Genomic DNA, 17,351 nt, shown 5'->3' on the forward strand with positions numbered 1-17,351 from the left:
TCTTTTGACAGTTAAAGTAATCAATCGCTATCAAAATTAAGTGTGCATCGTGTATTGTGTATTCACTATGCCAAATGCCATAATAAATTGTCAACTAACTTGGTAATCCTGTGACACTAAAATTCACAACTAAAATTGTAATGTTCCAGACCCCCTGCGATATGTGAAAATCCACAATATAGAAATACTGTACCCTAATTAAATATAACCTAAGCATGTTTTTATAGCATTTATGGCACTTAATTTTCTTTAAACACATTTTAAAACAATACAAACACAGTTAAAAACAATATTTTGAGAGAGAGAGAAAGAGCAATGGATGTCACAAACAGTATAAAAAAAAGAGTAACAGCTATCATAAATAGCACCAACAAAAATCTGTGATTATAGTGGGACCACTAAGCATGAACCGCAATACAGCGGGTGATAACTATACAACAGTTCTAAAACTGTAGATAAAATTAGATCCAATGCAGATAATTATTTCAATCCCTCCATTTTCTATAGAACATATTGTGTTCAGAGTCATGACAGGGGCTGGAGCGAAAGGCAGATTACAACCTGACCAGCTGACCACCTGCATGAAAGTCAGGTATATGAGCCACTAAATGATAATGAATGGTAGTTATTACAGATATCTGATATCAAGGTTAGAACCTGCCATTTTTTTTTAATTAGAAATGAAAAAGTCCATCTTCTAAAGGTCAAGCTTTGATTACTTTGTCCTTACGTCTGTTCATGTTCCTCAGCCCTTTGTCAAGTCCTCCATCCAATTCAGGAACACACAAAATCAAACAAACGTGCACACAACATTCTACCTTGAGGGTGTGTGAGGCATGCAGTCGAGTCTGATAAATGCAACTGTCTACAAAGAGAAATAGGCTGGTGCCTTGACCTACCTCATGGCATGGACATCCTTCTCTAGACTGCCTTATCACCAGACAAATGGATACATAGTATAAACATGATTCTTTAAAAACCTACAACCACAAATAACCCATCAAGTATTCAAGTCATCCGGGATATGCGTTTTTTTCCGTTTTCACTGACAACATTTTTTATTTTATTTTTTTGTCTGTCAGAGCATCAGTTTTTTCCCGTACAGAAAGGTTTGAGTCTAATGTGAAAGGTTTTGCCAAATACTCACATCAGAAGAAAACTGCCGTGAATAGGCAGCTGCAGCTCCACGACATTTGTGAGGACTTTTAACGTTATGCCATTTGTTGTGGGCATTTTACTATTTTGTGCAGATGCTTGAATAAAAGGAATGCCTCCAAACAAAGTCAACAGCACAGGTCTGTGCTGGGGGAACTCATGGAGGTAGCGAGACGGCTACAAACGTCAACAGAATATGTCATTCTAATGAAATACAGTGGGACCTTGCATGTTATTGGTTCAGCATTTGCAAATTCAACTATTCACTGTAACTATTCACATTACCTATCCGCCATTATTTGAGTAACCCTTGCTTATTTGCAATTTTCTGATTCAACCTTCCACTTGCTTGCGTTATTATTGTTTTTCTTTGGAAAAAATCAAAACAATTATCAAATTATTATACAATTTACACGGATAATTAAACTAAAAGCTAGAAAGAATGGCCTGCCTTGGTTAAACACATTTATTCTGAAACTGATGAAAGAACGCGATCATTCCTTGAAGTTGTCGGTCAAATCAGGATACAATAGACAGCACTTTATCTCACTGAGAAATAGGGTAGTGAAAGAAATAAGAAAATCTAAAGCTGACTTTTTCATTACTGCTCTGAATAGTGCGAAGGGAAATTCAAAAATAACCTGGAATTATATTAAAAAACTATTGGGTGTCACACAAAATAACAAAACAAAACTAATGCAAATTCAATTAAATGGAAACATCCTGACGGAACCTCTAGTGATGGCTGATGCTTTTAACAACTACTTCATTGAATCTGTGTCAGAAATCTCTTCTAAGTTTGCAGTAAAACAAATGAAGGAATACCCTGCATTGTCTACAACGCAGTTCTTTACTATTACAAATATTACTGAGACCAAAGTTATCGATTTAATTCATTCACTCAAACCATCTAAGGCAAAGGATGTTTTTGGAATGGACACGAGCATGCTCAAAGATCTAGGTTCAACTCTTGCTCCTCCTATTGCCTCAATCATTAATCTTTCAATTTCATCTGGTCACTTTCCAAAGGCCTGGAAATCTGCTATTGTTACCCCTGTCTTTAAATCCGGTGACTCAACTTCTCTGAATAACTACCGACCTATAAGCATTCTTCCGGCCATTTCCAAAGTTGCAGAAAAATGGGTGTCAGAGCAGATTGTCCATTATTTAATCAGCAGCTCCCCCTCTCTCCACGCCATGCAGTTTGGTTTCAGATCCAAGCATTCCACTGAAATGGCTACATGCCTCTTCATTGAGAAAATAAAATCTTCTCTCGACAAGGGTGGAGTTGTAGGGGCGGTGTTCTTGGACCTCAGGAAAGCTTTTGATACAGTAAATCACTCTGTTCTTCTTACCAAGCTCTCAAAATTTAACTTCTCTCGCAAAGCTGTGAGCTGGATTGAATCATATCTGCATGACCGAACACAATCTGTATCAGTTAACAACTGCAGATCAGAGTCTCTTAGGCTAACCTCTGGAGTCCCTCAGGGATCAATATTGGGCCCCCTTTTATTTAGTCTTTATATCAACGATTTGCCCACTGTTTGCTCTGAAGCAGAGTGCGTAATGTATGCAGACGACACAGTTTTCTTTGTTCATGGTCGCTCCAAAGATACTGTTGCTGCTAAACTCACTAATACAATGTCCTGTGTCACAACTTGGTTGCAGGAGTGCTGTCTACAGCTAAACGTTTCTAAAACTGTAGGCATGTATCTCACTAAAACAAATAGAGTATCACCTGACCCCGACATACTTGTTAATGGAGAAAAAATGCAAATTGTCAGCCAATACAAATATCTTGGGTTAATAATTGATTCACAGCTTTCCTTTAAAGCCCATATTGACAAATTGTGTAAAAATATCAAATTAAACCTCGCAAATTTTCGTGCAATTCGGAATGAAATGTCAACTGAAGCTGCAAAAATTTACCTGCATTCGATGATTCTTAGTCACTTTAACTATTGCATAACCAGTTGGTCCCAGGCTGGTCAGAATGCAAAAAAACCATTGGAAGTTTTGTACAAACAAGTAATTAAAGTGATGGATAAAAAACCAAGGCACTATCATCACTGTGCAATTTTAAAAAAAATACAGTCTTTTAAACTGGGACCGTCTTCACATATTTGCAGATTTAAATTTGATTTATAAAGTACTGCATGATCTGGCCCCAGCTCCTCTGGCTGAGTTCATCAGCCAAAGAAACAGCTCTGAGCGTGTCACTCGAGGCTCTGTCAGAGGTGACTGTCTCATTCCTCTGCGCAGGAGCACTTTCAGTAAGTCAGCCTGGTCAGTGAGGAGCGCTGGTGAGTGGAACTCAGTACCTAAGGAGGTTAAACTGCTTACAACATACAAGGCCTTCACAAAAAAACTGAAAATGTGGCTAGTTAACACCTATAGCTGCCAACACTAAAAGACAAGTATGTTATGTTGTCTTTTTGTTATGATCAAAAAAATTATGGTTTTATTCTCTCTTAATAGTATAGTTTGATTATGTATCCTGTATTATAATGTCTTGTAGATGTATTTTACTGCTTTTTTACATCATGGCCAGGGGACTACAGATGAAAACTAGCCTTCTGGCTAATTCTGGCTTTTTTAACCATGTGTACTTCATGTGTTTTATGAAATTGCATTGTCCCCTTTCAAAAATAAACTGAACTGAATTGGAACCGTTTTGTTTGTTTTCATGGCAATTATAATGAACATCAATTATTTGATATGTCCCGGTCCCTGTATTTCTATATACCGTAGTAGGTCCATAATGTTGTTATTATGATACTTTAAGACTTACATTAGAACCTTCTTGGAAAAACTACAAAGTACTTTTCATTTCTCAATCACAAGCTAACAGGTTATATAGCAAATCTTGAAGCAACCACAATGCTGACTTTGGTCAAATTTTTGGTCAAAAAAATACAGTGGTAACCTGTTTTACTAGTTTATTTCATTACGTGAGCAAATTCAATCTACTTTTAAATATAATCTAATTTTCCCCAGTGAATTTAATTGAAATGCCATTTATCCATTCCAGGGCTCCAAAAAAATGGCAACTTTTACGTAAATAAAGTCTCATTAATTGATTTGATTGATTACACAATGTTAAACAGCATAGTATTGTAAAATATAGAAAGTTAATACAAGATAATGTAAAGAAATTAAGATGAGTATCACATACGCATGCACAGCGCCTTTGAATTTAATAACTCAGATGTTGGCTCGCAACATAAAGCAATAAAAATCACAACACAATACATTCCTTGACACTGGTTGTTAAAAAATAACACATTTTTTTAAAATATGGAAAAAAAGTGAATACATTTTTATTCTGGCTCATCACCATAAAACCTTTATTAACTGTACAGGCAATGTTTTAATAACAATTTAACATTCCATATATTCCTAATTACCATGCCAAGTTTAAAGAACTGTTACATGCATTCCCATGAATGTCAGTTTTATGACTGACACAGTAAAGACTTAAAACTAGAGAGGCAAACCAGACACCACTGTCACAGTTTAATCCCTTTAAAAAGGAAACTAGAGATAACAGCTGCATAACAAGAAGACGGACGGGTCTACTGAAACAAGTGTTCCCTCTGGCCGTAGAAATCATTGTTACCTCCTATCCAGTGGCGGCTCTCTGTCACATTTTGTTTCTTTCCAGTGTCCTCTTTTATCATCTTGCCATACCGTCCTTTCGCATCAGTTGCACTCCTTTTTTTCTTTACTTCTTCAATCTTCAATTTTTTTTATGTCCTCTTGTTTCTTCTCCACTTGAAAGTGCCCAGACACTACTGCTTTTTCTTTATTTGTGCTATCCGTTAGTAGACTGCAGATGGGACTGAAAAGGCAAATACCCATCCCATAACTCCGTAATGTATAAAAAAAAAAGAAAAAGAAGAAGACTTCAGTAATTGAAAGAGAATTCCCTGCATAAATCATCTATTTCTTGCAGTTTGTCATCAGGTTTTTGCACACATCATGATGCTTATTCACTCCTCTTTGCAGATTGTCTCATAATCCTTGATGTTTTGACATCGCTCGACAACTGGAAGCTTCAGATCCCTCAACAGATTTTCTATGGATTAATGATTAGTTGGCCCACTCCATGACCTTAACGTACTTCTGCTCGATCCATTCCTTTTTTGCCAGATGTTTTGAGTCATTGCTACGGTGATGAAACATCTAGAATACAGGGCAATGATTTTGTACGTGGTCTTCTTTTGTGTGAAATGCACATAACATACATTCGTGGGACATAAGTGACGACAAATCTGATTTCTTGACTTCTTGATTTCTTGACTTCTGGTTGATTGAAGGATATTTCATCAGCTATCAAACACAAATACATGCCATATTTATCACTTCCCAGTGATAGATAAATAAATGATCCCAACCCAAACAAGATTAAAAAAATAAGCAATATTACAGTTTTTAATGAACTAAAGGAGCACTAATTGTTTTCTGTAAGTAGCAGATTGCAATAGGGACGAACACTACACAATGGAAAAAGGAACAGTATTACAAAAATAATACTGGTAACAGAAGGCAAACTAACACAAAGAGTACGAAGGCCAGCAGCAGGTATGCTGTAGGAGGCTCCGCCCACCAACACTGCAAAACAAAATACAAACAGGCACAGAACCAGGGTCATAACAATAGTAAACACTATAAATGTATCAATAATGTCCTGCCAACTTACAATGATAAAATGTTACTTAAAATAATGCCAGTACAATATAGAGTATTTTTATGTTGGCAAAAAATTATCATATGGGGAAGATGTACGTTCTGTGTTTCAAATCCTAACAAATCAAAGATGAATTGTGTTTAACTTGAATAACACAACAATATCGTGACTCAGGCCCAGAGGGTTTGGTTCTCAAATTCAAATGATCATCTTTATAGATTGTTTTTCTGTTTATAATGGTCTAAAAATAGACACTCAATTGACCATCTGCTATACTGTGCTATTAATCAATTATTACAACAATGTTGGGGCTGTCTGACAGTAACTCCTAAACACGGATATATTCTGGCATTCGAACTCTATTCCCCTGTGTAATTTTATTAATGATACACACACACACACACACACACGAGAAATTGTCATCCTAACTCCGTCCCTGGGTGCGGCATATAAATCTTCCATAATAATAGTGGTGGCATTTCAGTAACAATGGGGATTACACAACAACAACGGCTGGATGGTTGACCAGCCAGAACACACAAATAGCAACAAACTCATCCACATTCACACACTAGACACAGTAAGGTTTGAAGTCTTGTAGTTCCAGAAGAGAAAGAGAGCTCTATGTAGAGAAACTCTTGCTTTAATCAGGTTTTAGTTGAAATGCAAGCTGGTATTGGAAGAAAAAAGAATTTTGACCATCCATTTTATATACCACATAAACTGCACACTATATTCAGTTGACATGGCTCATGCTTGCAATTTTAGGCAAAACTCCATACCTCAAAGTAGGTACTATGCAGTACTATTTTCGATCCAAGCATGCTGAGCCAATATTATATTAGGGAGATCTTTAACAACTGCTGGCCTTAGCTCTGGATGCAGCGGAGTTATACTCCACAGTCTCCAATTTGCTGCAGTGGTCCAATTTCTTGTTATCCTCGGCTTTCTCTTGAATATCCTTCATGTGGGCCAACAGACACATGCTGAGGAGTAAATACAGAAGACTTCCCTCGCCGCCACTGTTATTGTTGTTTTTTAGCGTGTCTCATTCTGGCGGATGCGAAAATTTCCTGTGACACTATTAGATTTGATATAAGATTCGTAGTGAGGTCAGCTGCGCTGAGCACAGTTACAGGTACTACGGAGTATGGTGGTTGCACAAGTTGCAGGAGGGATACTGGAACGCTTGCTGAATGTTATCCTTCTACAGGATATTTCTTTATTGTGTCTGGTCTTTTCTTCTTGTATTGTATATGATCTGATTTTAAGTATGTATTTCCGTGAATGTGTCCTCTTATAAACCAGAGTATGCATTGAATTTTCTCTCAAAGTCCAATTCTCAGGATCAACGTCCATCAGTCTGGATAAAAGTGGTTGGTTGTCAAGTGTAAATAACGTACTGTATGTACAATTCTGTAGGTAGCTATAATTCCTAATAAATGTGTCATTAAAAAAAGTGGTACTCCAAATAAATATGTACTTTTGTGTGTGTGTGTGCGCATGTTCCTTAAGCTCCTTCAAAAGTCAGATGCTGTTGATTTAACATGTCCATGGAAACTGTTTCACTTCCAAATGTGTGTGCTTCTCGATAACAGCCAACACTTGAGTAAGTGCAGCGTAATAGATGCAAATTCATCTTTCACATCAGCTGACTGTGATCCAGCTGAAGTACCACTTCATTGTGAACCGGTATCAACAGATTCAATTAGATTTGTTTCAAGTCTGTTTAGATAAGGGCATCTCTACTCATAGGGAATAAAATGCTCACGTCACCTTTCCATTCTTATTCAATACAGCTGATCACAAAATTTCAACATTTACTTACCAAATGGGTAAATATAATTTTGGTTCAATAGTATCTCCTCCTGCTTTCCGTAATTTCAGCTTTCCCATTTATCGTGTTTGTCCACCCTGTCTTCACTTGCTAAACAGTCCTTTATCATAATCTATTTCACCACAGGAAATTAATTCGTCAACTTGTTTATTTAAAGGGCTTTTCTACAATTTAAAACAGTTCCCATATGTTTGCGATATGCTTTAAAGGTCCCATATTTTGGATCTTTTAGACCTCCATAGAGGGACTCTGTCACATGGACTTAGTATAAAAGTGTAAATTTCATTTAAAAAATAAATAAATAAATAAAGTTTCCAGAAAAGCCCCCCTGGCAGCTACTTCTGTTTGACCCAGTTTTGTATCCGCATTGTCCATATTGGCTAACCCCGCCCCTTCCCTCTGATTGATTGCCTCCATGTAGAAAACCCACTTGTGAGAGCACGCTGGCTCGGGAGGGGTAAGAGAAGGCAGACATCTTCGCTAGTGACGTAAAAAAGCTTGAGAAATACAAATGACCTGATTCCAGGCCTCGTAAAAAAAACAAAAACGTCTGGAACTCAGGAATGCGTGAAGGATTTTAATTCATATTTCACATGTTTAATAAAGGCACCATAGAGACAGTATCACATCCCAAATACTAGAAAAAGTTGGTTTTCTAAAATATGGCACCTTTAATCAAACAACCCTAAGGATTAACAATCGCAGCATCTTTTTCAAGAGGAAATATGTATGCAGTTGAAACCAAAAGTTTACATACCCTACATAAAAATACGTATACGCTTTTTTTTTTCTCACTGTCTGACATGAAATCAGACAAAACCTTTCCTGTTTTAGGTCAATTAGGATTACCAAAGTGATTTATATTTTTTAAATGCCAGAATAATGAGATATTATTATTATTATTCATTTTTTATTTTATTTAGACAATGTTTAATCACTTTCTTCAAAGCCAGGGGCTTCCATCAAGTACATTTGTATTTAGGGTGCTCCTTGTAAGCCACTCCACCAATTTGTGCCACCAGCTCAAACACTTTTCTCTAATTGAGTACACACTTCGCAATATTTGCCTTAAGTCAACGAACAAGTTAGAACATCGGCAGCATTTGTCAGGTGTTTTAGCCTCACCAAAGCTGTTGTTTTCAACCATATGGTTTCACTAACAACAAACTCATTGGTCTCCCAATACCGCAGTCTTATTTCTTCTCTTTCAGCAGGACAAACTAGCCTTGCTTGTAAGAGAAAGGCTGACGCTGATGTTGCCTCTGTGTCTGCAGTAGCTGCAACATATTTGCATTAAGGGGATAGCAAAGGCTCAAAATGCTTGGGTGACGAGCAAAAGACTTTGCTCGTTTTAAAATTTTCACACGACCAAGCTGTTCGGCATGCATTTGTTGGCAATTTTAAGATCCCATCCAGCTGGCCAAGTTGACCCGATGCTACATGTCCCGCTCATTTGCTCTCCAGCTTGCTTCCTCAAATGGCCTGCACACATCCACACTGCACAACACTGGAATTAGCTCGCTAACAAAAAAACAAAAAAAAGTTATTTTACCCACAGTGCACAAATAGAAAAGTATGATTAAACGTCTACAATTTTGAAAAGGAGTAGGCTTGTGCAGTCAAAGTTTTGGAACAAGGAAGAAAATGTTGTATTTATCTTTAGTGTAATAGTTTATTTTTAGACTTGTGTTTCTTTGGAACCATTTGCAGCAATGCACCTCTGTTGTGCGTTCTGCTCTGATCAGATTAAACTGTTCAAATGCATTTGATGATTTTGAAGATACCAGCAATTCACTGCATTAATCTTTCAGAAGACCAAAAACAATGCAGTATTAAACTTATACTTACTCTATTCCTGGGCTGCCTGTGAGTCATAGGACTCATCAAGTCTAGAGTAATCAAGAAGGAAGAGTAAGACTCTCTTTTATCTCCTTCTAGCAAGTTAGACTAAGACTTATCAGGAACGTGTCATGACTAAATAAATGCCGCTGAATGTTGTAGAATGAATTAATAACTACAGTAGGTGTGAGTGTTTAAAACTGATTGACAGTCTTATGAAAAAATGTTCTCACCAAAAAAAAAACCATCCTAAATAAGTAAAATGTTATTGTACTACTATTTTATCACTCACAAGAAGCTATGTGTCTTTATTGAGTACAGATGTGAATTATGTCAAAGGTTGTTTGCAGACCATGTAGATTTTTTTAAAAATGTGTTCAATTCACCAGCCAAGGCTGAAGGTCCAAGTGTGAGAATCCTGGTGATCCCGGTTTTGCTTTTTGGCTGTGAGACTTGGACCTTAAATAGTGGCCTTAGACCTAGCTTGGACTTGGTTTCCAGAGGGTGCCCATGAAAATAAGTGCCTGTGTCAAATACAGTAAAATACGGTTGATAACATACTTTCCACCTGCAAGAAAACCAAATTAGATTAAAATACAACTGGATAAATATGATGTTAAAACTTAAAATTTAAAATGTTTTCCCAAACACAGATTCAGGTAGTTTTGACAGTCTAATTATTATGGTAATTCCCCATTAAATCTAACAAAGCTAAGGATATTCAAAAATTGGCATCCAACCAAAATACTATTATTCAGCCGTGCAGTCAATGCTTCTTTGCTCTCTCGTAATAAGCATTGCCTTCCAATTGGCACATGCTTAGACATCAGAAGACTGTCTTTAAGAAGTGTGGCCACCGAGGGCGGTAAATACTGACTTCAAAGGACATATGCTTTGAAACCCATTCGATTCAAATGGGATGCATTACAACAACACTTACTTCAAATGAGTCATCCTTCATAGATTATTGACTTCAAAAGGCGAGGTGTAGGTGAACTGCAATGCCAAACATTTAAATGAGAAGTTTCCTTGAGAACAATGTAACAAACATTTCTGCTTAAAACAAACAAATTAGCTAAGAGAGCAGTGAAAAGTAAAATTAGTTAGTAGTGTATGACCGTCAACAAGTCCCTCCCTATACAGTAGATTACTTAAACATGAATCATTGCCTTACTTGGCCTGTTCCCAATGCCCAAAGGGCCCTAATATCAAGTTAAATTACATTTTATACTTCCCTCCATCTTTTTAGTTCAGCACTTTGTCTTTTCCACAAATCCATGTCAATTATCCAATCCAGTCGAAGTTCTCTTGTCATCCCACTCGCTGCCCAACTCTGTCCAATCATCCTGTTTCCTCATCTGACCTCACCTCTTCTAAGTCCTATTGCCATCCTCTTGCCATCCTTTGGTGCCAGCTAGGTCTCATAATTTATCCATGTTAGAAAAAATTGCAAATCAATCTACTGTATCTTGTCTATTGGATAAAAGGCTGAAGAATTTGTTTTTTCTTTCTTTACTTTTTAAATTCCATCTATTTCAACATTACGATGTTCACACTTCTATAGTTGTTCACTTGATCTATGTTAACAGCTGAAACAACCTACATGCACACGGCCAAATCTTAAATAATTAACATGTTCAATATTTACGACCAAAAGTCTCCATGTGTGTAGGGGAGAGACGACGTCTCCCGAAACATGGAACAGAATGTACCCAATCAGAAGCACCCTGACTCAACAAAAAGAAATGACTGTAAATAAAAAATAATAATAAAATTGAAAAAAGCATGTCCTACCTGATGTCCTTTTTTTATAAAAAAAAAAAGTGGTGGTCCCACACGGCAAGTATTTTCCAAAGCAAGTCGTTTTTTTGTGGACAACACCATTTTACAAGGCTCCCAGCTCTGGTAACCTGCTGCAAAGGTGGAAGAGTTTCTTCTTCTTCGGTTTCGTGAGATTCACGTGTGATCACGCAAGATTTTGAGATTGGCGGTGGAAAATAAAATTTATATGGGTGGTGTTCTGAGATATTATCGGAGCACACCACACACAATATGACCAAAACTGTTAACTGCCAGATTTTTTATCTTCATATGCGGGGTTTGTCACAGATAAAAAAATCTTTTAAGATTTGAAAAATGTGTGTACCAGGTCTTAGAAGACGTTTTGCCTCTCATCTGAGCAGGCTTCATCAGTTCATGAAACAGGCTGTTAGGACAGAGTAGCCTGAATTGGTGTGGAAAAACTAAAGAACAAAAGTATTTATGCTCCAAGTGGAGGCACGTCTCAAACCATGAATGGTATTATTTGTGAAGGGAATACAAAAACCCTCAACATTTTGTTTTCAATTAACATACTGTACATGTTTTTAGAATGTGGGAGGAAATCATTGTACCTGGAGAAAACCCATCCTATCCAAACAGAAATAGCCACGCTGAGACTGAAGCCAGATGTGCCACCGTACACAGACAATTCAAATGTATGAGGTTAATTCAGTAGGACTGTTCATATGAATCTGGTGGTTGCATCACATCTGCGCCAAAACGTGCAGTATGTTAACTGAAAGGACTAATTGGCATCAATATGAGTGTGTATGAAACATTTGACTGATCAATCCTGGGTAGACCACACCTCTTGCTTTCAAGGATAGGATGCTGAACACCTGCAACTCTCCACAGGATAAAGAGCAAATGAAATGAATGGATGGACCGTCCAATGTGTATTGGCTCCTCCATGTGGCAACCGACACAAGTAGTTGGTGGTTTCATCTCAAGTCACATTTTTTGAATTTCCTACTGGCAAGAAAATGGCTGTGTGGGATTTGTTGTCGTTAGGCTGATGCCAGCGAGGGAGAACACGCTCCAAGAGCTGCCTTGCTGACCGCAGAGTAAGACACTGCCCATTATGGATGCATATGCACATGCACACAAGCCTGTGTGTGCGCTTGTGTATTCATCCATGGATTAAATTAAAATACAGTGAGCGGTGAGAGGCTGTTTGCAGGCGATTAGTCTGACCACCAGTATTCACTCTTTATTTCCCTTGGTAGCTAAACATATTAGACAACCCTCCTGCCTTAGAGCTGTATACACATATCCAATGGAATGCTTAAAGTTAGCAGTTTAATACAGGATACCCCATCTGTGAAAGAAAAATAGCAAGCACATTACAAGAAAGAATATTACAACAAGGGTAATGCAATCACTTAAATTCAAATGCACATTATTTTACCATAGAAATCTGCCATCTTAATCCCAGATCTGCTAAAGTCATTGGTCTGGAACAAATAGCAAGTGAAGGGTGACGAAGACGGAGGAAGAATCAGAAAATCCATCTGGAAATTCTACATGCTTGGCGTAACCTTTGATGGAAGCTCTCGATTAGCTCTATGTGCATGAAAGACAGCACATGTCATGACAGCAGGAGTGTCACGTGGATTAAAGAAATGTAGTGCAAGGAGTTACTCCTATTCTCGGTCGACCAATTTAGATAAATAGATGGAGGCTATTGAGGGAGTGTGAGCTAAATTGCTGTCTGAGCCTCACCTGTTCTCTGGGGCTGAAATTTATCTAGCAGGGACTGTAGACGAGGATAATATTGGGAATGTCTGAGCTGCTGGTTTTATCTTAAGGTCAGAATTTACATATCACAACCGCACATATATTATACACACATGCACAGTTATTCAGAACTGTTGGGAGTTATACAAATATTGATTGTAAAGTTACTTACTTTTCATTTCAATACATTTTTTTGCATGTAAACACACACACACACACACACACACTCACACAGACATTGTCTTGGACATTCTTACAGTCGCACTCTGTTATGTGACAACACTATCTGCCACCCACAGTAAGTGACCTGGGTTAAATATGTAATGACTGCTTGTCCCACACTCAGGATTAATGGACTGTGGAGAAAAGAGATAAAGGCAAATCATTAACACACTCGTACACACGCGCGCACGCACACATGCACGAACACACGCACACACGCACTCACAAGAAAACGTCATGAATAGTGGTACAAGGTTGTGGTGGCGATTGTTTTGCTCATTACAGAAACCACTTCAAAATGCAAGTTTTGAACCTAATTTAATGTGAATTTTATAGGACTGTACAAAACGTAATACACTGTATGAAGCAACTGTAAATGAATGTATTCAAGCTACAGTATCTACAAAACCCCTGAAACTTAAACAAACCACTTTGAAACTTGTTAACCGGTCGACAGCCAATCGCAGGGCACATAGAAACAAACAACCATTCACACTCACATTCACACCTACAGGCAATTTAGAGTGTTCAATCAACCTACCACACATGTTTTTGGGAAACCAGTGGCAGACTGATCGACCACTCATGAAAACAGTTGCCAAGTCCCACAAACTGGGGTTGTGTGGCAGCCTAAACGAGGAGGCTGTTGGTTCAAATCTTCCAGGGCCTTTTTTGTGACGTTTGCATCTTCCCACAGTCCAAAACCACCTACTGTATTATTCTAAACTACGCACAGGTGCGATTTTGAATGTGATGTTGTAGAGAATCTACACATCCAATTCTTTGTCTCCTGTCAAGACATAGCCGAAACAACACTTGTAGCGCAGAATGCATCTCATACCACTGGCTGGAAATTCGAAAGCTGTGAGCTTTGTAACACAAAAGTGTACAGGTGAAAATTGAATAGCACTGAGAACATGGTTGCAGTGGTGGCTGAGTGGCAAAGAATACCCCTCCTAGTGAATAAAATAAAACGAACAGGAAAATACAGTGATGACAATATCTAAACTAATGGATGGTAATGATCTGTTTGAGCTGTTGGCCTAAGAAACATTTTTCTTCAACTACCAAGGGAGACAGTGTTAACAAGGTTTCACATTTTTTGTCACAGTCATCAAGACTCATGGGAAATCTCCTTGACAACAAGACAATCTAAAGGCTGTGTTTTCCATCAATTGAAAGTATATATGAAACATGTAACTCATCCACTGGTATTTATCACAGCTCATTACCACAACAAGGAAAAGTAAAATCCTCTTACGCCAATGAGCTGTGTTTAGATTTACCTGAGTGCTCTTGGGAGAGGAACCTCATTCATTAACACGTACACATGCACACAAAAATACACGCGCTGATAGGTTAGACTGAGTCTTTAGATTCATCCCAATACCTGAGGGACTCAAACTCATTATGCTGTGGATATGTTTGGCTGGCAAGATGTTTAAGCTAAGGCCAAAGCTGTGAGGCCACCTGAGAATTTAGTCTTGGCACCTTCATTGTTGTTTATATACCCAGCTCAGGCTTGGGACCTTCAACAGCATATTTGATGCCGGTCTGATAGCCACAAAGTCATTTTGGAGCTTGAGAATCAGATAAGCTATGCTTTATGCATGTAGTGTACTGACTAAAATGTGTTGAACTGTATTTGTTTGAATTGCTGTTGTGAAAACTAGTTAAAAGTTTGTTTGGTTCTTTGTGTGGATGGATACTGGGGTGTCCTGCGTTCCGAGGGGTCTGTGAACATTACAGGGTTTTTTTTGTTTTAATGATTGATTGAAGGGGTGGTGGTCCAATGGGATTGGGGGAAGGAGGTGGGTCGTGAGGAGAAAGAGCGGGAGATGCGGCGGGGTGAAGAGTTTTTTTTTCGGGGGGGTCTGCACCTGGTTTTTCGACGCGAACGGATTTTTGGACTGTTTTCAACGCGAACGGACTTTTGACTGTAGGCAACGCGAACGGATTTACTATTTCAAAGCCAGGGTCCTGCCTGCTCAACGCCACCGGGCTGCCGCTTCGACGCTACGGGATCCAGTCGCTGTGCCTACTGAAGCGTTTTGAGGGCTCGTTCCTACGACAATCGGTTTGGGTTTCTTTTCCCCAGTGAACTGAGGGTTCAACGGTTTTGTGAGTACCGCCTTTGAGGGCTACATGCATAAACACATGGAGCACACAATTGAAAGGAAATGCACCTCGACTTACTGCCCCAGCACAAATACACACATGCACACTGGCAAAATAGGCACTGACCCAAATGTGTGAGAGTGATAAGTTGATGCTGACATCGCCCAAGGGCCGGTCCTAAAGCAAGATACACGTTGATCTTGAAAACTGCAGACAATCTCACCACCTTGTCCTGCTAGTCTTGTTGGGAACAAATCATAGGTGTATTGTTTTTTCCTTTGCTCCTTTCCTTATCATGAGCAACCCCCATCTGCACGATTGATTGTAATCCTGATCCTATTGTCAAATTTAACAACTCAAACTGCTATGCTGAAGTTGAAGGTTCAGCACTGAAGTCTCCACTATGGACTCAGACCCTCACAAATAAAAAGTAGGAACAATTGTCTTAAACCCAACAAGTCCAAAAACATTTCAAAGAAAGCTCGCTCTCTTTTTTTCTTCAAGCTAAATCAGTGGCACAGGTATGAACTTTTTCACTTTTTACTGATTTGAACAGTGTGAAACTAACACGACACACACACACACATACACGTGCACACGCAAGCTTAATTTATAGATTAAAACTTCCCACTTAGTCCTCACTCTGAATCTAATCTTTTATTCTATGCTTGAGGATATCCAGCCATCCATTTTCCGTACCGCTTATCCTCACAAGGGTTGTGGGCATGCTGGAGCCTATCCCAACTATCTTTGGGCGTCAAATGCGTAAATGTGAAATTTACGAGTTGAAGTAGGTACTGAAAAAGATGTAGGATTCCACCTATAGGTTGACTCAAAAACAATACTTCTAGTGGATCTACGATTAAGGCAGCGCTACCATTCCTCTTTTTTTTTCTTTTCGTTTTTTAACTCCGCCTCGAGACTATGATATAATGTCAACTTGATCGTTGTTCCAACAGAAGTGCAAAAAATTAACAGAAACGCAAATCCATCATTAATGTGCCGTCCACACGCATTGGCACATCTTGCACCTTTGTGACAACTTTTTTTTTAACTACTTCTTTTCAAACGTTACTTTGTTCCATCTCCAAAACAGATGACATTTTTATCCGTTTGTTTAATTTAGGAGAGACGGCCTCTATTATACGGTCCATGCATTCATATATCTGTATGATTTGGTGCAATATCAGAATTTTGTGTCATGGGAACATTTATTTGGACTGTAGCGGACACGCCATGGAAAGATGACACCCAGCACCCCAGTCTCCGACGAGACTCGCTCTTCCCGCCAAGACAAACAACCACGGGGTGGCGAGACTCAACTTCACATTCGCATGCGAAGTGAATCACCATCTATGATCATCAGAAGCAAGACACAGACATTGGCTTTGGCATGCCGACGCTAAGTGAATTACCACCACCCGGAGCATCAAAGTGGAGACCGAAGATCCCTAGTTCGCACTAGAACGCTAAATAAATTAACTTCCACCACCAGCCAGCCCGGAGGATTTCACCAACAAAGGCGTCTCCACCCTGCTGGGTACCGCGCCACTTGGCCAGTCAAGCTGGGAGTTTGGACAGAGCAACAGCGGCACCCACAGTCTTCTCCGGACTGGGAGTTAAGAAATTAACATGAATGGCACTGGTGACTGTATTTCTGCAAACTTGAATGTCTGATGTCGAATCTGTTGTCAACTGAACCAGATGAAATGTTTCACTCCACACCACACAAATGCCACCACGCAAATATTATAGGGTTCTCACCAAATCACATAACGCTTGAAACATTCGTTACAGGGATTAAAGAGGATGGACGTGGGACAACCAGGCGGCACGGTGGCGGACTGGTTAGAGCGTCAGCCTCACAGTTCTGAGGACCCGGGTTCAATCCCCGGCCCCGCCTGTGTGGAGTTTGCATGTTCTCCCCGTGCC

At 38.9% G+C, this 17,351-nt stretch overlaps 1 long non-coding RNA gene across 5 annotated transcripts in view; it reads right to left on the minus strand.

The window, feature by feature from the left end:
• Positions 1-4,426: 4,426 nt before the first annotated feature.
• LOC133482705 (uncharacterized) overlaps positions 4,427-17,351 on the minus strand; it is a 59,488-nt gene continuing 46,563 nt past the window's right edge. For 2 of the 5 annotated variants that reach the window (XR_009789878.1, XR_009789879.1), the window contains exon 6: positions 4,427-5,769. This is a non-coding gene — a long non-coding RNA (uncharacterized LOC133482705). Of the gene's footprint in view, positions 9,204-9,907; positions 10,046-10,461; positions 15,660-17,351 lie in introns of those variants that run through there. The other 3 variants (XR_009789880.1, XR_009789877.1, XR_009789876.1) reach the window with 3 other exon arrangements.

This window comes from Phyllopteryx taeniolatus, chromosome 8 (genome assembly GCF_024500385.1).
Source record: "Phyllopteryx taeniolatus isolate TA_2022b chromosome 8, UOR_Ptae_1.2, whole genome shotgun sequence".
Taxonomy (NCBI): domain Eukaryota; kingdom Metazoa; phylum Chordata; class Actinopteri; order Syngnathiformes; family Syngnathidae; genus Phyllopteryx; species Phyllopteryx taeniolatus.